This window comes from Pinus tabuliformis, chromosome 7 (genome assembly GCF_031772625.1).
Source record: "Pinus tabuliformis cultivar Carrire ecotype Pingquan chromosome 7, CPIR1, whole genome shotgun sequence".
Taxonomy (NCBI): Eukaryota; Viridiplantae; Streptophyta; class Pinopsida; order Pinales; family Pinaceae; genus Pinus; species Pinus tabuliformis.
Genome location: NC_142293.1, coordinates 1,774,670,206 through 1,774,695,659, shown reverse-complemented (window position 1 = coordinate 1,774,695,659; position 25,454 = coordinate 1,774,670,206). Strand labels below are relative to the sequence as shown.

At 36.5% G+C, this 25,454-nt stretch overlaps 1 pseudogene; it reads right to left on the bottom strand.

Moving 5' to 3' along the window:
* Positions 1-6,911: 6,911 nt before the first annotated feature.
* Positions 6,912-25,454, bottom strand: part of LOC149255439 (uncharacterized) — a 40,507-nt pseudogene continuing 21,964 nt past the window's right edge.

Below are 25,454 nucleotides of genomic sequence, written 5' to 3'. Positions count from 1 at the left end.
ATAAAGTTGGCTGCATTCTGACTCTGGCGAATTTTAGCCTCCAAGGAATCTGGAAGATTCCCTCAAGATTCCTCAAAGATTCTCCTCCACTGGGAATTTGAAAATTGATTGCTCAAAAGGAGAATCCAACCTTTCCATAGTGTTCCCTGCGAAAATTTGAGAAAAATGACTATAAACTTGGTTGTGTTCTGACAAAAATAATTTTTACCTCCTTGGAGAATCTTTGGGCATCAAAGAATATTCTGCCTCATCTGTCTCGAAATCCATGCCCGCTCCTGGTTCCTCCATCTACCTCGAAGGAATTTGAAAAAGCTAGGTTTATATAAATTTCTTTGGTCAGGTATTCCAACGAAATTAATTTGGCATGTTGGTAAAGTTTACTAAATGGTTGAGGAGGGGTCAGGGGATCAAATCCCACCCCTCTTTTTTTATATGTTTGAAACCATATGTACATATTTAGGAGGGGTTGGGTCAACATTGGGTGGCCAGCCCCTTAACTCCCACATACCTCATATCGGTGGCACATTGTCGGCGCGTTTGTATTTAGTGGTGGTACGTTACAGTACTGCATTAGTGGCATATTTGTTGGGTCGTATCACATGGTAATGGAGCCGCCAGTTTGGGGGTTGGCCATGTGGGCTGTCCAAGTTCGACCCTTGCTGGCTCCCAGATTAATACTTTGGCGACGTTTGTTTTAGTGATATGAGGCTTTGTGGGGGTGTGGGTCGGGTCCACCGAAGGTGGCCCGTTCCCACCCCATTAATATAACATGTAGCGGTGGCAGTGGAGGGCTGGGCGGGGTGATGGCTGCCGAGCCAAACTTTAATTTTTAGATTTTTTTGTAATTTTTGGGTGCCGACGGGGGTCATGGCTCATTGGCCAAATTTATATAAACTTTTGTTAATGTGGTTTTGGGGGTGGCGGGGGTGGTGGCCCGCCACCAATATATATATATATATATATATATATATATATATATATATATATATATATATATATATATATATATATATATATATATATATATATATATATATATATATATATATATATATATATATATATATATATATTTATATTTTATTATTAAACATAGTGGGGATTTTCCCAACCTTTAGGAAATAAGGGATATTGGGAAAATTAACGAGGCCACAATTTCGACCAGTTTCGGGATCTAGGTTTCATGCCTCAGGGTCAATCAAATTGTAGGACACTTAAACCTGGCCCATAGACCAACTTTGACCAAAACATTGACTGGCTCATTCTCCCTCATATGAGCTCATATTGATGAACCGTTCACACCATCGTGATCAGGATGACGAGATCTACGCTTTGTTCCTAGTTTGAAATCATTCTAATCACTTTGGTTTTCAAGCTTCCATAAGCCCTCTGTCCTGTATGTGTCTCTGGAGCCACCTGGATCAATCCTCCCCACTGAGGAGATTTTGGTCCTCCAAAAGCATGAAAAACAATTTGCAACTTCTCTGTACCTTGTCTGCATCACAAACATCTTGAAAGGTCTCACTTCCATCTCCTTCACCTTTGTTCTTCGGAGCCTTAAGCGATGAGCAAACACCCACCACCTCTGCAACCTGTAGTACATTGTTTTGCAAATTACATGCTTGACTTTCATGACCAACTAATGACCCAAGCATGCCACACCTGCCATGAGTTTATAACACATACTCGGTGGTCAAGTTTACATCAAGATGGACACAATATCCCAGCTACAACAACAAGGCCAAAATATCATTGTTGCTTCAACAAGTGATGGAAAACTGCAACACATGATTTACAATAAGAAGGCCAAACATTATTGTCTTGACAAGTGATGACATCACTTTCACACAAAATAAGACCAAACATCATTGTTGCTGAACAAGTGATGGAAATGTCATCACTTTTACATTTTAAAATGAAAAAAATGATTTACAAAAGCACGAACATGAAACACTAACATATCTAGAAACCATTTTTCACTTATTAATATGAATGGCTTGCCTCCTTGTGGCAGTGTTGCTTTTCGAACAATCGTTTTACCTGGTTCATGCACTAATCGTTTGTCTTTAAAGCTCTGCTTTGGATGGAGCCTCCAACAAGTGGCTCTTTGATGGCCACTTCTATCACAATGACTGCAATAGGTTTTCTTCCTCTAGATTTGCTTAACATGTTTCTTTTCCTGCTGTTGAGAGGGTCTTTCATGCCTCTTCTTTGTTTGTGTTGCTATTCTTTTCCAACACTTAGAAAATGTATGGTTATGGAATCCACAAAAGGTAGATGTCTTTCGATGCCATGTTTTACGTTCATCATTAAAAACATGATTATAATCGAAATGAACATTCATATGTCGAGAGTGGCTATGCCTTTCCTTGCCATCTCTGGTGTAAGTATGGTGATGAGAGCTTGCCTCAGCTCTTTCTCTATGATGGCCACTACCATGGGATGATGGGGATGTGTTCCCATCATTCTCTTTCCTCAAAAAATTTGAAGATGTCTCGGAAGCATCTGACACCTTCGAGCATTCTCCTTCGGTGTATCTCAAGCCCGCAAATCGATGTTTATGCACAAACTCCAAAAGTTGAGTTATGCCTTGGTTATTAACACCAAGTTCATTTTCCTCCTCGTGCCTTGCCCTGGTAAGGAGTGTCATGTTTTTATTTGTAATTGGGTTCTCCAAATCTCCAACAGAAAGCATACTATCTGACGATGAAACCAAAAGGAAATCAACATCTTTTACCTCCTATTTAGATTTGGAAAGAACTGATGAGGGTTTCTCATCATCCATTATTGGTGGTTTTCTAGTTGTCTCAGTGCATTCCCCAACTTCCCTTCTGACATACCCAAGTCCTATCTGACGGGGTAATTCTTCTACTTTGATGGGGTTGACAATGCCTTGGCCATTAACACCCAAGCCTTTTCCTTCATACCCCATTTTCTTCAACAGTTTGGACCCAATTCCTATGGTATGATTTTCAAAAACAGCGAAATCATCATCAAGAAACATACATGAATTCAGAGAACTACTTTTTACCTCACATGGGTCATGCTGCAGCTTTTCCAAGGCCTCGTCCTTTGCTTGCCGCTGTCATAGCAAACTATGTTTCTCCTCTTTCTCTTCAAGTAGATGCATCTTCATTTCAACGTTCTTTGTTTGAAGGTTTTGGTTGTTGTGCTTCAGTTCTTCCAGGGCCTCTTTTGTGGCTTGCAACTGAAGCTACAATTGCTCCTTTTCCTCTGTCTCTTTTTGTAGAGTTTCATATATTATTTCCACCCTTTAGGAAATTTTGAGTATGGTTTCATACATCTCTTTTTCATCCTTTGTCCCTACACGTTCCATTGTTCACATTGCAATTCACATCCACACAAAGACTGCTCTGATACCACTTGATCCAAGTCCGGGTGTGATGAAGGACCCTTCCAAGACCTTTTACTTTCGTGATGTGCTAAATTGCATTTTTAAAAGAACATAAGTGAATACATCTGCATGTTGTAAAGAAAAGGAACATGTCAATCATCAACACATGAAAACATAAGCTATTGATAACAGAGTTCGTCTGGGATGGACTATGTCTCTAGGCCCCAGTGTCAAGATGGTCTAGGCCGCTGCATTAAGTGTTGTCAATAGTGATGATGTACAAAAGAGATGATGTCGCGATCATACAAGGAAAATGCCCTCAAGCAGGAGTGGATCTAAGAGATGTTCTACTACAGGAGCTGTCAAGCGAAAAGACTCCTATCAGTATGACACAAATTCATGCATGATGAGCATCCTGCCAACATGACATAAAATGGATCTCAATGCAAACATACATGATGACAACATGAGTATCCCATCAACAAAATGACAAAGGGATCTCCAATAAATCATGATGAATCATGACAAAAAGTACATCACACAGATTATTCTGCATCACATCAAGCAGGAATCATGAAAATGAGTAAGAAACAAGATCCCACATCAAGCACCAAACAGGGATATGTGCAGCACAATGCATAGCAAAAGAATTACATGAATACACTGCATATACCTCACATCCACAGCCATATGAAGAAGCGGATGTCAAACGGCTAAAGTTGTCCCGACCATCGATCTCACAGCATCAATCACATGGCAATGGTTGCTCGCACATAAATATTGACACCTACACTCCACTTAGAAAAGTGGTTGAAAAATAGAATGAGCAACTGAAACTTTTGAACACACCATCAGATTTGTGACATTGAATAGTGCAAAATCGATTGTCCAATTTTTGAATTCTGAGAAATTAAGAATCTAGGGCTCAAGGAATCTTTTAGATTCCCCTTAGATTCCTCAAAGATTCCCTCCTTTGGGCCCTCTGCAAATCTTTTGCTCAGATAGAAATTCCAACTACGCCATCAGGTGCCTTGCAAAATTCTGAGAAAAATGAGTATAATGTTGGCTGCATTTTGACTCTGGTAAATTTTAGCCTCCAATGAATCTAGAAGATTCCCTCAAGATTCCTCAAATATTCTCCTCTGCTAGGAATCTAAAAATTGGCTACTCAAAAGGAAAATCTAAGCTCACCATAACGTTCCCTACGAAAATCTGAGAAAATTGAGTATAAACTTGGTTATGTTTTGAAAAAAAATAATTTTTACCTCCCTGGAGAATCTTTGGGTGTCAAAGAATATTTTGCCTCCTCTGTCTCGAAATCCATGCCCACTCCTAGTTCCTGCATCTGCCTACAAGGAATCTGAAAAATCTGGGTTTATATAAATTTCTCTGGGCAGATAATCCAAGGAAATTAATTTGGCATGTTGGTAAAGTTTAGTAAATGGTTGAGGAGGGGTCGGGGATCAAATCCCGCCCTTCTTTTTTTATATGTTTGAAACGGTATGTATATGTTTAGAAGGGGTCGGGTCTGCATTGGATGGCCTGCCCCTTAACTCCTGCAGACATCATATCGGTGGCATATTTTCGACGCATTTGAATTTAGTGGTGATACATTACGGTACGACATTAATGGCATGTTTGTTGGGTCGTATCACATTTTAATGGAGCTGCCCATTTGGGAGTTGGCCATGTGGTCAGGGCAGGTCCCACCCCTGCCAGCTCCCAGATTAATACTTCGGTGCCATTTTTTTTAGTGATATGAGGCTTTGTGGGGGTGTGGGTTGGGTCCACCGGAGGTGTCCTATGCCCATCCCATTAATATAACATGTAAACGTGGTGGTGGAGGGCTCGACAGGGTGATGGCTATCGAGACAAACTTTAATTTAATTTCTTTTTGTAAGGTTTGGGTGTCGACAGGGGTCATGGCCCGTCGGCCAAAATTATATAAACTTTTGTTAATGTAGTTTTGGGGGTGGCGGGGGTGGTGGCCTGCCACCACAATATATATATATTTTATTTTATTCTGTTAAACATAGAGGGGATTTTCCCAACCTTTAGGAAATAAGGGATATTGGGCAAATTAATGAGGCCACAATTTCTACCGATTTCGGGAGCTAGGTTTCATGCCTCGGGGTCGGTCAAATTGTAGGACACTTAAACCTCGCCCACAACCCAACTTTTACTAGAACATTGACTGGCTCATTCTCCCTCATACGAGCTCGGATTGACGAACCATTCACACCACCATGATCAGGACAACATGATCTACGCTTTGTTCTAGGTTCGAAATAATTTTGATCACTATGATTTTTGAGCTTTCATAAGCCCTTGTTGTCCTGTGTGTGTCTCTGGAGCCACCTGGATCACCAAGATAGGTAATTTGAAGGATGTCAACTACCTCCTGCAAAAAATTCATCAAAGGAGATTGAAACCAAGCTTTAAAATTTATACAGTTTTAATTGAAACTCATTTGCAAAAGGGAAGAATTGGACATGTTACCGAGCTACACAAAGAGATGCTAGAACATGGTCTTCTCCTTGACATGGATAGCTACAGTTCATTCATTAACATACTTTCTAATCTTGGAATGGTAGAGGAAGTGAAAAATGTTATCTTTCAAATGTTAGTCGAGGTATTGGTTCCCACATCAATGATTTTACCTACAGTTGTGGAGATCAACTCCCTCAAGGGCAATGTTGAACAGCTAAACATAATTGATGATGACATATTAGAAAAGGTATAGTATTGAATGTTGCAACTTATAATACACTTATTGAAGCGTTGTATAAAGGAGGACAGCTGGGAGAAGAAAATGAATGATTTAATGAAAGAGGTTTGACTCCCAAAAAGAGTAACTATGTCAAGCTTATATACGACCATTACACCAAATACTTAAGTCTTCATTGTAATGATCATGCCATGAGATAGTTTTTGAAAAAGAGAACTACTCTTCTATTGCATGTATAGTTATTTGATTACCATGCCCTCGCTATGGTAATTGTGTATGGCACTGTAGTCTTAGAATATGTGCAGATAGCAACCCTTCCAAACGTCATAATGTTAATAATACTCTCCTGAATAAAATAATTTCTAATTTAAATCGTGACATGATCAATTGTCTATCAGTAACCAACCAAGAATGATTTTCCTCTTAGAAATAGTAGATGGTGTAGGTTAATTTATTGACCAAACACTGGAACACTAAATCACAGTACTACTAATAGTCAACATTGTATCAGAAACATGCTTACGTGTAGCAGGTCTTCCATCTGGTTACTTCCATAATCAGGCTCTTAAATGCACAAGGATTTGACCAAAGTTGCCAAGTTATGTTTACATCAAACCTCATCATCCCAAAAGAAACTTGAAATAGGTTGCTTTCTTATATGATAAGATTGGAAAACAAAAATAAATCTACAAGCTTTACTTCAACTTTCTCCCTCCCAGTACCATAAGTTTCAATTTCCTTGAACTGAAGTAAATTTCTCCCATACTACAGTCTTATAATTATATTAAACATGATACTAAAACATGTGACAACCCAACCAAAATGATGTCAAAATTTCATTGGATCACAACAATTATCTGCTACAACCCATTTGATGTTATATCACATACCTTTCCCATTCTCTACTTCACCACTTCCGTCTAAAAGAGGACTGGAACCTAATAAATGGAAATGTGAACTAGCATGGTGGTAAAGGTACCCTCCATTCCCTTGAGTATAGCTGTAACCTATTCCATCAAGGCATGATTCTGACATGCTTTTAACTTCTAATCCTGATAGCCCTGAATTACCATGTACCTCTGAAGAATTCATATTTCCATTTTCAGACTACAAAGCTTCAATGCTTGATGAACTAATAGCCTGTGCATGTTTTCTATCTGTTAATTTCCCATCATCATCATTAAACTTTTTTGTCTCCAATGATTTGTATTTAGAAATTGGCCACCACATCCCCTTTCTCTTCGCATTGCTTGAAGATGAAGTGATTCATGGAGATAAGGATGAAGAGTAGACATCATAGTATGAGAAACAATACATTAAAAGACATAAGACATGCCAGTATATGAATAACCAAATATGTTGACATGCTTACTTCAGAAGATGAAATCAATACAATTTGGCTAGCCAAAAGAGGATGAGAGAAAGTCCATTGGAACTAGTGTTGTGAAGGAGCAGGGATTCTGACACAAGGGAGTGGTCCTTCGCCAAAAATTCTAGGGAACGATGACAAATCACGAGCATTATGTACATATGATTATTAGAATGTGTGTGTGGTCCTAGGAGTTGTCCTGGGAGAAACCGAGAGTGAGAGGCCCTAAAATTATCTAATGTAACACTATTTTGAACAAACATGTTAGGTATTTAATAAATAATCATGAACAAAACCATTCCTTACCTTCCTTACTTTGATGAGCTTATTTTCTAATTCTACTTTGGCTTGAGATCGTCGACGTTGCAAGATTCCAATGTGTTATTTAGCAAATTAGAATTGTCATAGACTAGTTCACATTCAATCACATTAGATAGTGAACTCAAATGAATTAGCTCTCCAAATTCCTAATTTTTCTTTTGGTGTCATATTATTCTAGGTACAAAATAGTCTTGATGACTCAAATTTGACACAACTATAATTATCAGGTAAACTAGTCTTTCAACACAAATGTCTGGGCATTACAAAGGTGCCAATTATAATGTAAATTGTTATGACGGATAAAGAAATCATGCATCCTATCAGGTATGGGCAGCATTGTAGATCATACAATGGGATGCCTCTGCATATGACAAAGCAATGTAATCAGGCTCCACAAAAGTGACTCATTAATTTCCAAATAAGCAGTATAGTTTCTTTCAGCTATAGGAAAATCTTAAACAAGAAAGTTGATATGTGGTGACTCATAGTCTTACAACTTTTTCTACTTTTCTTGTTAAACATAAAGAGGAAAATCATAAGTATAGAAAGATATTACAAACAGACAAAACTTTTGACCTGCTTAGCCCTAAGGAGGCCTAGTTTACGCACAGGGAGGCACCCAAAAACATACACCTACATTTCTGATAGTGCGAGGAGAATACTCTATTCATTTTGGCTTGGTTTGAATTATTATTGTCAGCCAGAAATGGTATGACACTATGATTGTTGGGAAACCTTAGGGACCTCACTTACAATTGGGTAGGTAATGGAATAAATAGATTTTCAAAAACATTTTTATTCCTAGATGAAGTAAATCTTGGATGCATAGAATGTAGTATGTACATTCCCTTTAATTAAGGGTTGGACTAAAACTTGTAGAGTCTTTAGGTCCTTGGATTTATGGGGTGACAATACAACGAATATGACTCACAAACTTATCATATACAACAACATCATTTCATTGAGTTTTCTTGGCATCAACAATCATTACATAAATAAGAATTACAGTAAAAGAAATATTTTCATATCAACACCTTTAGTGTTAGGTTTTTGGAGTGACAATATAGCAACAACATTGTTTGGTTGACTATACTTGGCATCAACAATCATTACATGAAACAAAATTATAGTAAAATAAATATTGTTGTAATAACACCTTATACCTAGCAAGGTGACACCTTGTAAGTATGCAGGAAGTGCAATTGGAGGCCACAGAGACTATTTACAAATTGATGTTTGCATACAGAGGAAGCCAACCATGAGTACATTAATTAATTTATTTCCATCTTGTTTTCTTTGTGCACAACAGAAACTAACAAATATGTCTAGAATTCAACATTGAGAGCATACCAACCCAAAATTCTACTCGGAACCTCCCAAGGAGAAGGTTATGGTAACTCCAGTTTATCTTCTACTCAATGAATTGAGGTGGCATAGTTAAGATAGCTAAAGATAAGATGGATTGTAGGTCAACATCCCTCATTCTAACCTCTAGGAATGCTTAAATTAGGTTGTTAACCCAATAATTACCAGGATACGTAATGGTCCCTTGACAAAATTATACCATACTTGTTATACCATACTTCCTATGGGCTCAGAATCTGAGCCTCCCATAAATCCTCACATGTCCTTTTTTCATTGCTTCATTATGTAGTGTTTCTTCTCTACCATACATCTCTCTCACAAATATATCATTATGTATGGATAAATTACACACTTTGAATAATAAATCATATGTATCTCCTCTCTCTATAAGTGTTCTGCATATGTGCAAGTGCAAGTTTTATATGGAAATGATGCCAAGCTACATAGTTAGCATCTAGGAGGTCAAGGACCTAACTAAGAATTGAGATAAAAACAACGGCCTCTAGTCACCAAGAAGAGTTGCACACTAATGAAGTTGTCCTTGAAGAAGAATAGAATGTAAGTCTAGTACCAACCACCAAAATCACCTACCAAAACTGCATTGGCAGATATTGAGTACTTTTGAGTTATAAGCATTTATGAAGTTATTTAAGCATTCAATTCACATTTCTTTTATTTATGGCTACATTGTCCAGTGCCACTGGTCTACCTTGCATCTCTCTCTCATGGAGATATCAAGTGTGTATTGATAATTAAAAATTGAATACTATATCAAATGTCCCTCCTCTCATTACAAGTGTTATGCATATGTGTATGTGCAACTTTAATATGGTATAGATTCTAAGCTACAAAATCAACATCTATCACATAGGAATAGAGGAAGTATATAAATGTTGAAAAGTAAGTTCCAGGGACTAGAAGCTTAGTGATAGCTAAAATAATTATATCAAAGCAAATAAAGAAATAATAATATGATGGAAAATTTTATAATAGCTTCGTGACTAAGATCAAGGATCACCAAACTCTGCACTGCATGTTGAGGGGAGATATACACCTCTCATAAAAATATTGAGCATTTAAGGACAACCTAACTTCCCATGCCTCTAAGAAAGGAAGAGGGTTAATATTTTAATAGACAACTTTGTGCACCATGTTTTTAGATTTTCTTCCATTGAGGCTCCTCCCCACGTACCAAAATTCTAACAATTCCCATAATAGAATCTCAGTTGTTCACTAAGTCTTCAAATACACATCCAAGCACTTGATATTTGCATATTAGGTGATTCCAGTACCACACTAGTAATCTTCCCAAAGGAATCTAAAGAAACAGTAAGAAGTTTCCCTCTAGCTCTCAAAAGTATGCCACCAACATATCTGGTTGAAAAAACTTCAAAGTCATGGCACTGTCTTGTAGCTCTAAGGCCTCCAACACTGATGCCAATAATAATTTTAGAAACTCACTTTGAAGCATGCAAGAAGTCATATCAAAGTAGATCCCAAAATATTCCTAACTATTTTTTGAGTCCTTAAAACACAGTGAGGCTAGCCCTACAACTTTACTGGAACGAATCCCATCATAGAAAAATTCCTATGGAAACTAAATACTTCAATTCTTGTTATAAATTAAGATAATTATTTGAAATATTTATTTCATTTCTTTGATAAACCCTTCGCTGAATCCTTAGTAAAAATTTCCACATAAACATCAATACCATATCCTAAAGCTCCTCTATAACCCCTAATTACCATTGATTTGATGCAACAGTCCCTAGAGTCTTCCTTATGAGATGTATATCTATGTCTTCTACAAATGCTTTCAAAAAATAAAATTAGATCTCAATTACCAGCTAAGATTGAGCCTATAATATGTCTCTTTGATACTCAAATATATATTCAATGTTGAATACCAGCTACAGATCCCCCTTTGAAATCTCATCTGCATATATATTAAGTTCCCCTATCAATGTGAAGGAATGATTTGCTAGAGAAACTATTTTCATGAGCTTGACCTATTCCAAAATTCACTACAGTTTCAAGTTCTTATCATGTACCATTCCTTTAGACTTTTTTGTATCATCTCTGAATCCTCATAGACCTCCCTCTCAGGGATGCCTTTTGTTTTCTGCCAATTTTAGTAGGAACTTCAATGCAGGAAGCTCAACATAATTTTTTTTTCCCGTGACCAAACCTGCTTTGAAGACCAAAAAATGCTTATCAATGATATAAAAACAACTTCTAGCATGACAAACAGAGACTTTTTCTTGACTCACTTAATCAAAGAAGCCCAAGGACATTGACAAAACTGGGCAAAAAGTGTCGTCATTTGCACCACTTCTGCAATAGTCACCCTTTTCTATTCTTCATAAATATGTGTGAAATGATCAGTTCCTTGATCATGTTCATGGAAGAAAATGATCATGCCATCTGCCCTTGGCATTTTCCAAACAATGTTAATTGTCTTTCAATGATTCATAAACTACTGGAAAAAATTATTGTTTTTATCCCCTTGATCTAGGTAGATTGAATCTCTCTAATCCTTGATCTCGTTCATGAAGCTATCCTTTACCAAGGAGGTCTCAAAGGCTATTCTTCCACTAGCATGAGGTCAAAAATCTTGGTAAGAGGCATCCTAGTTAGATTGTAAAAGGAAATGGTTTGAACATAAATCTATCAAAACATAGATCTCTTCAATTGATTTCACTTAGAGCCATTTGGCCGGCAATGAAATCTAGCATTTTCTAGGAGGATTTTTCTCCATTACTTGGTTAACCACAAATCAAATACCTATATGATGGAATTAAATATATCACAAAGCCAAAAGTCCCTCTCCATGGAATGGGCCATCCTCACCATGAAGATTCTAAAATCCATTCTCATCATTGGTATTGCCAATAGATAACATCATTAAAATTTGGAAGAATAAAACATATAACCAACACGTGTATTGACAAAAACATGCAATAGAATGAAGGAAAATGAATGAGAAGAGTATGAAAATAGAGCATTCAACACAAAGGGAAAAAAAGATAAGAAAGAGTAGACATAGACCTTTCCTCTCATATATCCAACAGTAATGATTATGGTGTCCTTTAAACCCCCCTTCAATCTCTCCATAAACCATAGCCATGAGTTACATGGATATTAAGGCCCTCCATTAGGCCTCAACTGAAAAAATCCCTACAAATGTGAACTTTTGTAAAAGAAATTTCACTAAGCATAAGAATGGTTCATGAGCATTTTTTAATGGTGAGGGCACTCTCAGTAACCCAAGGAATCCTCTAGGCTCACTTAGGGAGTGTTTTAAGTTCCCCACATTCATTCCAAAACCACTAGGGAAGTGCACTTGTGAGAGTTCCTCCCATGGAGGCATGGAACACTCCTTCATACCTGAAAGAGTGCTCTGAAACAGGTTTGTCACAAGAGTGTGATACCAAATGTTCTTCCAAGACTCTTGCACTCAAAACACTCAAAGAGGTCGAGAATCAACAATTGTGGGAGCAATTCATTTAAGAAAAAAATAAAAAAAATTAAAATAAGCAAATAGCATGAGGTAGCAAGAAAAGGGAGTTACTCACAATCGTGATTCAAATGTCTGCATGCAAAATGAAGGAAGATCATAACGTAGAATAAGGTCAATGTATCTCAATTATTCTACCTTGGGCCCAAATAATCAAAATCAAGAAAAAATATATATGAATAAGGTCAATGTATCTCAATTATTCTACCTTGGGCCTAGATAATCAAAATTAAAAAGAAATCTATATGACTAGAACCAAATGGTCACAAGGCTATCGAGGCACATGAACAACAACCACCAATAGTAATAAATCTCAATGAAATGACAAATAAACTCAATTTCTTGACTATGAACTCTATACTAACATTAGCATCCTTTACTTTTGAATCTGCAAATCATGCAGAGCCACGAGGCCTTCAAACAGTGCGAGATTCTTAAAGCAATATTTTACAAAAAATTCTTGGGAGAGAAGCATTCCCAGGGACATTCTATACACATATATTTACATTTTATATTATTATAACACATATATTTTAATTTAAAATGGTCTTGTACAATAGGAACTACCTCATTTTTAAAGCAAGCGTGGTGATATTCCCCCCACCCCACCAACCCTAACTACCAAAAAAAAACATGTTAGCCCCTTATAATCCACCATGGTTGTGAAAATGGAATGAATATTATTATAAATAGAGTTCCTAGCATTAGTGCCAACACCTTCAAAACAAATGTATAGAATTCCAAATTAGTTGTGGAGATTAATATAGACTTTAATGCTAATAATAGGTAATATGATATTATTAAGAGCTTAGAAATGTGATTCATAGTACATTAGAACATCAAGGATTTAGCATAAGTCTCAGGGATTTGTAACTAGTGGTAAACTATTTAGACGTTACAAATTCAAGATAAAAAGGATGGAGTAGAATATGAAATGAAATTGAACCAAATAACATCAGCCATTTAACAATTACAAAAGTTAGGAACCAAATTGGAAGGTGTAGAATATGAAATGTAATAGGTCATTGTCACCAAAATGACCTACCAAAACTGCATTGGCAGATATTGAGTACTTTTGAGTTATAAGCACTTATGAAGTTATTTAAGAATTCAATTCACATTTATTTTATTTATGGCTACATTGTCCAGCGGCACTGGTCTACCTTGCATCTCTCTCTCATGGAGATATCAAATGTGTACTGATAATTAAAAATTGAATACTATATAAAATGTCCCTCCTCTCATTACAAGTGTTATGCATATGTGCATATGCAACTTTAATATGGTATTGATTCTAAGCTACAAAATCAAAATCTATCACATAGGACTAGAGGAAGTATATAAATGTTGAAAAGTAAGTCCCAGGGACTAGAAGCTTAGTGATAGCTAAAATAATTATATCAAAGCAAATAAAGAAATAATAATATGATGTAAAATTTTATAATAGCTTCGTGACTAAGATCAAGGATCACCAAACTCTGCACTACATGTTGAAGGGAGCTATACACCTCTATCGTAAAAATATTGAGCATTTAAGGACAACCTAACTTCCCATGCCTCTAAGAAAGGAAGAGGGTTTATATTTTAGTAGACAACTTTGTGCACCATGTTTTTAGATTTTCTTCCACTGAGGCTCCTCCCCACATACCAAAATTATAACAATTCCCATAATAGAATATTAGTTGTTCACTAAGTCTTCAAATACACATCCAAGCACTTGATCTTTGCATATTAGGTGAATCCAGTACCACACTAGTAATCTTCCAAAAGGAATCTAAAGAAACAATAAGAAGTTTCCCTCCAGATCTCAAAAGTATGCCACTAACATATCTGGCTGAGAAAACTTCAAAGTCATGGAACTGTCTTATAGCTCTAAGGCCTCCAACACTTATTCCAATAATAATTTTAGAAACTCACTTTGAAGCATGCAAGAATTCATATTAAAATAGATCCCAAAATATTCCTGACTATTTTTTGAGTCTTTAAAACACAGTGAGGGTAGCCATACAACTTTACTGAAACGAATCCCACCATAGAAAAATTCCTATGGAAACTAAGTACTTCAATTCTTGTTATAAATTAAGATAATTATTTGAAATATTTATTTCGTTTCTTTGATAAACCCTTCACTGAATCTTGAGTAAAAATTTCCACATAAACATCAATACCATATCCTGAAGTTCCTCTATAACCCCTAATTACCATTGATTTGATGCAACAGTCCCTAGAGTCTTCCTTATGAGAGGTATATCTATGCCTTGTACAAATGCTTTCAGAGAATAAAATTAGACCTCAATTACCAGCTGAGATTGAGCCTATGATATGTCTCTTTGATACTCAAATATATATTCAATGTTGAATACCAGCTACAGATCCCCTTTTGAAATCTCATCTGCATATATATTAAGTTCCCCTATCAATGTGAAGGAATGATATGCTAGAGAAACTATTTTTCATGAGCTTGACCTATTCCAGAATTCACTACAGTTTCAAGTTCTTATCCTATACCTTCCCTTTAGACATTTTTGTATCATCTCTGAATCCTCATAGACATCCCTCTCAAGGATGCCTTTTGTTTTCTACCAATTTCAGTAGGAACTTCAATGCAGGAAGCTCAACATAATTGTTTCTTCCCATTCCTAGACCTGCTTTGAAGACCAAAAAATTCTTATCAATGGTATACAAACAACTTCTAGAATGACAAATAGAGACATTTTCTTGACTCACTTAATCAAAGAAGCCCAATGATATTAACAAAACTGGACAAAAAGTGTCTTCATTTGCAGCACTTCTGCAATAGTCACCCTTTTTCTATTCTTCATAAATATGTGTGAAATGTTCAGTGCCTTGATCATTTTCATGGAAGAAAACGATCATGCCACCTGCCCTTGGCATTTTCCAAACAGTGTTAATTTTCTTTCAATGATTCATAAACTACTAGAAAAAATTATTGTTATTATCCCCTTGATCTAGGTAGATTGCCCGAATCTCTCTGATCCTTGATCTCATTCATGATGTTATCCTTTACTAAGGAGGTCTCAAAGGCTATTGTTCCACTAGCTTGAGGTCAAAAATCTTGGTAAGAGGCATCCTAGTTAGACTGTAAAAAGAAATGGTTTGAACATAAACCTATCAAAACATAGATCTCTTCAACTGATTTCACTTAGAGCCATTTGGATGGCAATGAGATCTAGGATCTTCTAGGAAGATTTTACTCCATTCCTTGGTTAACAACAAATCAAATACCTATATGATGGAATTAAATATATCACAAAGCCAAAAGTCCCTCTCCACGGAATGGGCCATCCTCACCATGAAGATTCTCAAATCCATTCTCATCATTGGTATTGCCAATAGACAATATCATTAAAATATGGAAGAATAAAACAGATAACCAACACATGTATTGACAAAAACATGCAATAGAATGAAGGAAAATGAATGAGAAGAGTATGAAAATAGAGCATTAAACACAAGGGGAAAGAAAGAAAAGAAAGAGTAGACATAGACCTTTCCTCTGATATATCCAACAATAATGATTATGGTGTCCTTTGAACTCCCCTTCAATCTCTCCATAAACCATAGCCATGAGTTACATGGCTATTAAGGCCCTTCGTTAGGCCTCAAATGAAAAAATCCCTACAAATGTGAACTTTTGTAAAAGAAATTTCACTAAGCATAAGAATGGTTCATGAGCATTTTTTTAATGGTGAGAGCACTCTCAGTCACCCAAGGAAACCTCTAGGCTCACTTAGCGAGTGCTTTAAGTTCCTCACATTCATTCCAAAAGCACTAGAGAAGTGCACTTCTGAGAGTGCCTCCCATGGAGGCATGGAACACTCCTTCATACCCTAAAGAGTGCTCCGAAACAGGTTTGTCACAAGAGTGTGATACCAAATGTTCTTCCAAGACTCTCGCACTCAAAACACTCAAATAGGTCAAGAATCAACAATTGTGGGAAAAATTCATTTAAGAAAAAAATAAAAAAAATTAAACTAAGAAAATAGCATTAGGTAGCAAGAAAGGGGAGTTACTCACTATCGTGATTCAAATGTCTGCATGCAAAATGAAGGAAGACTGTAATGTAGAATAAGGTCAATGTATCTCAATTATTCTACCTTGGGCCCAAATAATCAAAATCAAGAAAAAATCTATATGAATAAGGTCAACGTATCTCAGTTATTCTACCTTGGGCCTAGATAATCAAAATTAAAAAAAAAAACTATCTATATGACTAGAACCAAATGGTCACAACGCTATCAAGGCACATGAACAACAACCACCAATAGTAATAATTCTCAATGAAATGACAAATAAACTCAATTTCTTGACTATGAACTCTATACTAACTTTAGCATCCTTTACTTTCGAATCTACAAATCATGCAAAGCCACATGGCCTTCAAATAGTGCAAGATTCTTAAAGCAATCTTTTACAAAAAAGTCTTGGGAGAAAGCATTCCCAGGGACATTCTATACACATATATTTACATTTTATATTATTATAATGCATATAGTTTCAATTAAAATGGGCTTGTACAATAGGAACTACCTCATTTGTAAAGCAAGCGTGGTGATCTTCCCCCCGCCCCACTAACCCTAACTACCAAAAAAAACATGTTAGCCCCTTATAATCCACCATGGTTGATTAAATGGAAGGAATATTACTATAAATAGAGTTCCTAGCATTAGTGCCAACACCTTCAAAACAAATGTATATAATTCCAAATTAGTTGTGGAGATTAATACATATTTTAATGCTAATAATAGGCAATATGATATTATTAAGAGCTTACAAATGTGATTCATAGTAGATTAGAACATCAAGGATTTAGTATAAGTCTCAAGGATTTTTAACTAGTGGTAAACTATTTAGAAGTTACAAATTCAAAATAAATAGGATGGAGTAGAATATTAAATGAAATTGAACCAAATAACATCAGCCATCTAAGAATTACAAAAGTTAGGAGCCAAATTGGAAGGTCTAGAATATGAAATGTAATAGGTCATTGTCACCAAAGAGTTATAGCATGTATAGAATAATGTTTACAAGATAGGCCATGTGCCTAATTTATAAAATAGATACTGGAAACTGAAAAACTAAATAGAGTTGAAGTCTATGACAAGTAATGAAATAAAAAATAAAAATAAAAATAGAAACAATTCTACTATCTATTCTTGATTTTTCTTGCCATGAGCAATTCTCAAAACCCTAATAAGAAATGAATGAAATGAGTCGATGACAATTGGAATAAGAAAAGAATATGGATTGGAGTTTTTATAAGCTCTAAACCATCCTCCATAGTGTTTGGGGCCTACTAGGGCCTTCACATAGTCCACAATATTTTTAGAAAAAGGAAAATAATTAGTCATCTTTCAACCATATGGGGAGTGTTCCCATGAGTGCTAGGAACATTCTTGGGAGCACTTGGATGTGTAGCTTCCCAAGTAAATCACACACTCCTACAACACCATATGCATCACAAGAACGAGAGGGGCAAGTGAACTCCCATGTAATATAGGTTTCTACTAGGCCCTCCACATTTTTCCTGTGACAAATTGTTCTTGGAAGCTCCAATGAAATTGATCCTCAAAAGCAGACTTTTATGCTTTCTCTGAAGGGATTAAAGAGCAATACATCATAAATATCCAATAATACTCCAATGAATAGATTATTGTATTACATCTGAATTGCTAGGGTTGGAATCTGGAATGATGTCCTAGAGATTTTGAAGATGGAAAAAAATGATATCTTTTAGCATTTAGATATCTAAGTGGACAAAAAATCCAAATCACTATAAGTAGAAAAAGTTTGGCTTACAACTATTTTGGATGGGGGAAATAGTGAACAATTTGATTGGAAAAAAAGAAAGCAATTTGAGCTTTATATGATTTTCAATCGACAAAAAGAAAGAATTATGAGATTTATATGTTTTTCAAAATTCAAAACCATGTTCTTATTGTTTACTGCCTTGATTATTATTTCCATGACACAAATTCCATTAAACAAGAAGTTTTCAATGTTATTTATCTTTTTGTTTGTTGCAAATCCACTTTCTAAAGTTGTTTATGCATTGATGCATGTTGTAGTCACTAGGACATATGAATGGGAAGAGCCAAATCTTCATGTTTTTATTTTGCAATGTGGCCTTTTGGAAAGAAGATACTAACATGGATTCCACAAATTTTATGGTACTGTGAATGTTGAAAAGTAGTGAAGGAATGAATTCCTTTATTTTTGCCTTCATTCAAGGAATCAATTTGGAGATTCGACTGGTGCAAGCTCAATTATCACTTTTGGCATTATGCTACCTAATTTCGCTATAGTAGGGGTGCTTTTTGTAATTTTCCCCTAAGGATACTCCGCTCTTATAAGTCTATATTGGTTCACCATGTTTCCAAGTGCAAACATGGGTGTTATTTGTTGCAATGACAATTTTATCATAGGTTCCTCGTAGTCCTCCAAAAATATTTGCAGAGCTTGTTTTGTTTAGAGACGAGAATCTCTCTGCTCATCTTATTATGACAAGGGCTTCTTCTTGCATCATAAGCTGCCATAAAATTTTTTCCTGATCGAAGATCCAATAGACTGGATGCCTCTTCCATCTATGCAAAGAATAGAAACTGTGGAATCCTCATCTGTGTAAAGAGCAGAAGTTGGGTAATCTCTGAGGAATGTATAAAAGAAGCTGGTGAGTTTGGGATCAACATTTTGAAAAAGATTGAATCCATGAGGTAATGAGAGTACTGCCTCTGATTATGTGTTGTTGCCGTTTGGAGATTATTTTCATATTTCATAGTAAATGTTTCAGAGGAGAGATGAATCAAGAGGCTCTGAAAAGGAATTGTCTCCCTAGTAAACCACCTGGTGACTTCTTCTACTCTTGTTGAATCAAACTGATAGTGGGCAGAGGCCAGATCCATTTCCCCAGGCCAATGAGGAATCTACAGAAAATTAAACACAATCTGAGATGTCAGTTGATCCAGAGAAGTACTCCAAATCGATTCTTCTTGCTGAAAGAGAAAAGAATGTTGATTTAATTGTTTGCAGAGTTCCAGGAACTAACAGGGTAACCTCAGTGTACCATCCTCTAATGACTTGTTATATATGCAATGGTCTTACAAAGAAGGCACTGTCAGTATTCAAAGACATGAAGAGGGATGCAAATCGTATCCCCACTATTGAAACCTACAATATACTCTTATCTACACTTGGGCATTCGATGGAAATGGTTGATTGAGAAATTAAGGATGCAAGGCTCTCTCCCACTATCCATACTTATAACATACTCATTGATGGTTTTGTGTCTTCTTGGATGTGAGATAAAATGAAGAGCACTTTCCCAAGGTAGAAGTATGCTCTGTAAAGTCCAATAAGTCTTCTTATTCTTTATTGTCGAGAGGCTATGAACATTCAGGACAAATGAAGAAAATGAAGGATGCTTTTTGGGTGAACAAATAAGTCAGAAGGAGATGCCCATAATTCGAGCCATGGTCTGTGCATATTCCAAAAGTACAGATATAATTCAGTTTATACCTGAAAAAGGTTATAGACCTTGGTTAGATGTAATTTTAATAAGAGCCTATGTACATGTAGACCTCACTTTGAATCCTTATAGTCATTACAGTACTCAAATGTTGGTACAACTACAGTATAGCCCAGACAGTTGATAATGAATACAGATCAATAGGAATGGAATGGTACTTGAAGAAAAGGAAAAATCTCAATCTTGGAGAAATATTTGAAGACTCTCTGATTTCCTACCCAAAAGGGTAAGATCGTGATAAGGTTCTATTGATTATTGATGCTTATAACTAAGGATGAAGCTCTTTTGAAGCTACCATCGGGTTCTAAAGGAAAAATGAATTATTACATATTCAGGACTTGACAAACATTTGGTTTTATGAATAGTTTACCTCTAACATGAATGCCTCATCTCTTCAGTCTCAGAGGGATTTATCTGTTGAATCCTCCCCGCAAGTATAGCATAGAACATTCTTGTTTATGGGAGTGCACTGCCAGGATCATGACTTTGATAAATTATCTACAAACTCGATGAATACCTTGCATCTTAACAAGGGAAAGTCTAATCATATGAAATGTTACCAACTCTGGAAAGACAAGCTTAGGTCACCCTGAGCAAGAGGGAGTAAGAACAACTAAGTATTTAGTATCATGAATATGCAAAAGACAGAATATTGCTAAGTGTTGATAAGATCTCTGCTGCTACAATGGATAGTTGTAAGTCAGTATGTTTGTAGAAGCTATTTAGTGAGTTGTATACCTTCATATATACATCTATATGCTTCTAGGTGGAGAAATGAGGCTCTTATTGACGAACCAGTCATCAATATTATCATCAAGATCTAGTCTTAGTTTTCAAAGAGTAACCTGGCACAATTCTCTATTGATTGAACATTGAGCTCTGGGAGCTCCTAGAGGCTTGGGGTACTTCTTGAGATATGGGCAACCATAGGGTGAGTGTTTCACCTTCCCCTACAATTGATGAGATATGAATAGGATGAGTGGATCACCTTCTCTTATGGAATATAAGAAGGATGAGTGGTTTACCTTCTCCTGTAGACACCCCAGTCAAAGATACAAATAGACATCTATTGGTTGTCATGTGTGGACATGTTAGTGGGACATGGTTCATTGATTCCCCACATGTAGGATGCTCATTCCCTAAGATTGATGGTTGATATGTCAGTGAGATGTGGTTCATCCTTTCCTCACATGTAGGATCCTTTCTATGATTTTTGGTTGGAATGCATGTATGGCGTGGTTCATCCTTTCCCTACTCTTGGTGGTTTGCATGCACATAGGATGTGGTTCATCCCTTCCCTACTCTCAGTGGTTTACATGCACGTAGGATGTGATTCATCCTTTCCCTACAATGATTGTGACATGTGACTATAGGATGTGGTTTATCCTTTACCTATTTGTGGTTGTGAGTCGGATGTGATATATTATTTCCCTACTATTGTATCACCCTACCTATGTAGTCTGGGACACAAGGGAAGTACTGCTCATCTGGCCAATGAGTTGGGAAAATTGGTTAGGTGTTCTGAAACTAGCTCACAAAAAGATAGAAGAGATAGATCAACGACTTAAAAATTAGTCTCTTTGAGGGGGAAACCTCTTTTACATTACACAAATGAACAATTCTTGGATGATACAAATGAAAATACCTCCTTTCTATATATAGGAGTCTAAGTGGTCCCAATATAATAAGAACCTACATAACAATAATATTGTAGAGTCACAACAATAACAATAGTGGGCTCCTATGGGGCATAATAATAACAACATGGGGACTACATGGGCACAATAATACCATAGGGGGGTTGCAATAATAACAATAAGGGGCTACACTAGTATTATAAGGATCTAACATGCCCCTCTCCTTCAAAAGGTGTTGTCCTCAACGCTTGAGTAGCTTTGGATGCTTCTGTATACAATTCTCGTCCTCCCATGTGGAATCTTCAGCGAGTAAGTGATGAGCCTCATCGTTGGGTAACTAAATGGACCTTAATTCACCTCCTAGCTTAGTCAAATAAACTCTTCTCACAATTTATTACATGTTTTTATTATATTTTGTTTAATGAGATGAGTCAAAGTGAGATATTATGCCTAGTGGACTAATGTGCATTGAATGCAGGTTTGTGAGAGAAAATCGGGGAATTTTGGTAGGATTAAAGGCTTAAACTCGAATGGGACAAGGAAGAGATATTGTAGGAGGTAAATACACCTCATTTACTCCTCCCTCATTTGAATATTCCTACATCAATCACACTCTCTTGGAGTACAAGCAGCCAAGTCATGAAGATCAAAAGGCAGCCGAGCAAGTGACAGTCAAAGAGTTAGTTTATCTCGAGTTTAAGAGCTAAGCCTCCCTAGATTTAAGGAAGTCGTTGGGGACTACAGTTGTATAAATAAGGGGGGCTAGAGCCTCATTAGGATTCAAATTTTTGCTGTAAAAACACTAGTTATTTTTTAGCTCCAGACTCGTGGAAGACATTGCTATGTAATTTTCTCTTTTGATATGAGAATGAGATTTTTCTTGATCCAATACTGAGTTAACTCAAAGGGTTGAAGCTCTTGGGTTAGGACCCAACCCTATCAGCAAAGGCTCCTCTTCTTGTATCTGTATGCTTAGATTGATTTCATAGATTCATGGTTAAATGTTCCTTAGAAGAATTTCATTGCAAGTAGTGTGGAATTCATTAGTTTGTTCATTAGTTTGCTTCCATTTGTGCTTTACTCCAGCAGTAGTTTAGAAGAGATAAGGAACCATCCAAAAATTTGTCAATAGGTGTTTTGGCCTCACTTCTCCCTGCAGGGATCATGATTTGAGGAAAGGACTCCTATGCAGCCCCAAAAAGGCAGAATTCTACTTTCTCATAGAATTTAGAGTTTTTTGTACTTAAGCCAACATTTGATCAAGTTGCAAGAGTAGGACCTAGTCATAATTTCTTCAATATTCAGCCTTACAGTAGATCTCATCAATGATTCCATCTTATTCTCCAAGTTTTCCTCATGCATGAAGTAGACAACCAGCTCATTAAACTCTATTTTCCTAACTTATTGAAATTCTCCTTGTTTACATGATTTTTGGGAAAATATCAATGTTTGATGCAGTATAGGTGTTTCAGAATTAAAGATAGATCTCATAGCCAGAAACCTCCTTCAAAATTCATACAACCATGATCATTCCTTGCTTTCACTAAGACCCTCACCAATTTCATCATTTTACAAGGAAACTTCTCCAAGCATGTTGAGAAAATCCAACCATCTCCCAACCTTGATTTTGATTTCTGGGTGATCCTAGGAATTCTCTTGTTTCATTCCGTCCACCAACCACCTTACCTAAGCCTTCCATCACCTCTAGCACCCATCATTTTCCTCTCAGCTATATCCTATAGAAATACAGGGAATCCTATAGGTTTTCCTGTAGTGGCTTGTTTTGAGGACGAATTGAGGGAAACACCTCTAGGAAGCCAGACAAGGTCACCTAAGAGTCTTCCAAACCTTCCAACCATCCACCAGCGTTCCTAAGCCACCTGACACATCGCCAAAAGATATTAGCTTTCACACTCTTCCATAAAGAAAAATATAAAAAGAAAGATAGATTTATTCTAGTCATTTACATGCACAATAGTAATGTTTGATGTTTTGAAATTACATGCTTAGGACAATAGATTTTCATACATGTTAACCTAGCATTCTTTCTAAAGCATAGTCTCTTAGTAGTTAGCTAGAAAATGGTGTGATTTTAGCATTGGATTTCAATCTTTTTCCTTATTGCAGTAGATAAGTTTTCTCTTAGAGTAAATTTCTCTTTCCCTCATGAGTAATCGAACTTCTTCTGAATCCATAGATGTTTGGCTTGAAAAACCCTAGTGGTCCCTCACTAGCTGAAAAGTGGCAAAAGGAAAAAACCATCACTTTTACTTGTGTATACAGCATTGTCATCTCCAAGTTTGTACGAACCCCGGTTTGATAAAATAAAGCTGGTAGCCCCAGGAGTTACAACATTCTTGCTGCAATACTAGTGCTCATCACTTTTTGGTGTCGTTGTTGGGGAGGTGTCTAAGTAATATGTGATTACTGCTTTCTTTCATCCATTTCTTGTTTCTGATATTATGTTATTATTTTCATTTCTGCAAGAGTAATTTAGCTGCTTTCTTTTCCGTTCTACATTCTTTGCTTTCCTTTCCATTTTGCAAGTAAGATTTCATTCAAGTAGTTAGTTTTCATTCAGTTAGTTAAGTTTTCATTCTGTCTGAAATTTCAATTTCGCAATCACTTTCAAAGTCTGAAAAAACACAAAACAAAACAAAAACATTTTTTTTCATGCCTCGTAAGAATAGGGATAAAGTAGGGAAATTTTTTCCAAATACCCCCACTGCTTCAAATATCCAACCTTCCCTCTTCATCAGTGACTATGAATTGGAGGAACCCTTGGGTGAGCAACCTGAAATATTTGAAGAACCTATAGGGGAAGAAGAATAAGAAGAACCCATCCCTACTGATCCAATGGCTAAAAATATAAATGAAAAATGAAATAGAGAAAGAGTTGAGGGTGCCTTCCCCATCAGGGAACCAATGGGGATACTAAGATGAAGAATATAAGCCCCTCTTCCCTTCCTCATTTCCATGGCCTGACCTCAAAATATCCAGGCACCTTCTTATTTGAATTTATTGTCATATGCCAAACCTATGACTACACCAATGATGAGCAGAAGTTGAAACTATTCCCATTCACTCTCAAGGATGTAGCTTTGTGTTGGTTCATGGGTTTACCCTGGGATAACATCACAACTTGGGCTCAGATGTAGCAAGCCATCAACAAAAAGTATCAAGACTACTATAGGTCTAAAGACAGTAAAGAGGAAAATTTTAGGATGACCTTAGGGCATCATGAATCCATAGAGGATTATGAAGAAAGATTCTAGCTTAGCTACAAAAGGGCCAGGTGCACACTTGACCCTGAGTCGCTGAAGCTAGTCCTACTTAGAGGAGTAAGGGAAAATCTTCTCAATACCCTAAAATTGTTAGCAGGAGGGAACATTGATAAGTTACCCTATGAGGATGTCAAGACTGTCTTTAGAAATCATTCTAGGGAAGCTAGGAAAAAGGGTAGGGGTAGTCAACCTATGGTCAGTCCATCCTCTTCTAAAGCATCCATCAAGGGTGAAATTGGAAACATGCTTCAGGAGTGAAATGCTACAAACCCTCACCCTACAAATGGAAACTATGCACATTAAGAGAGAACAGGAGGAAGTAAAGAGAGCCT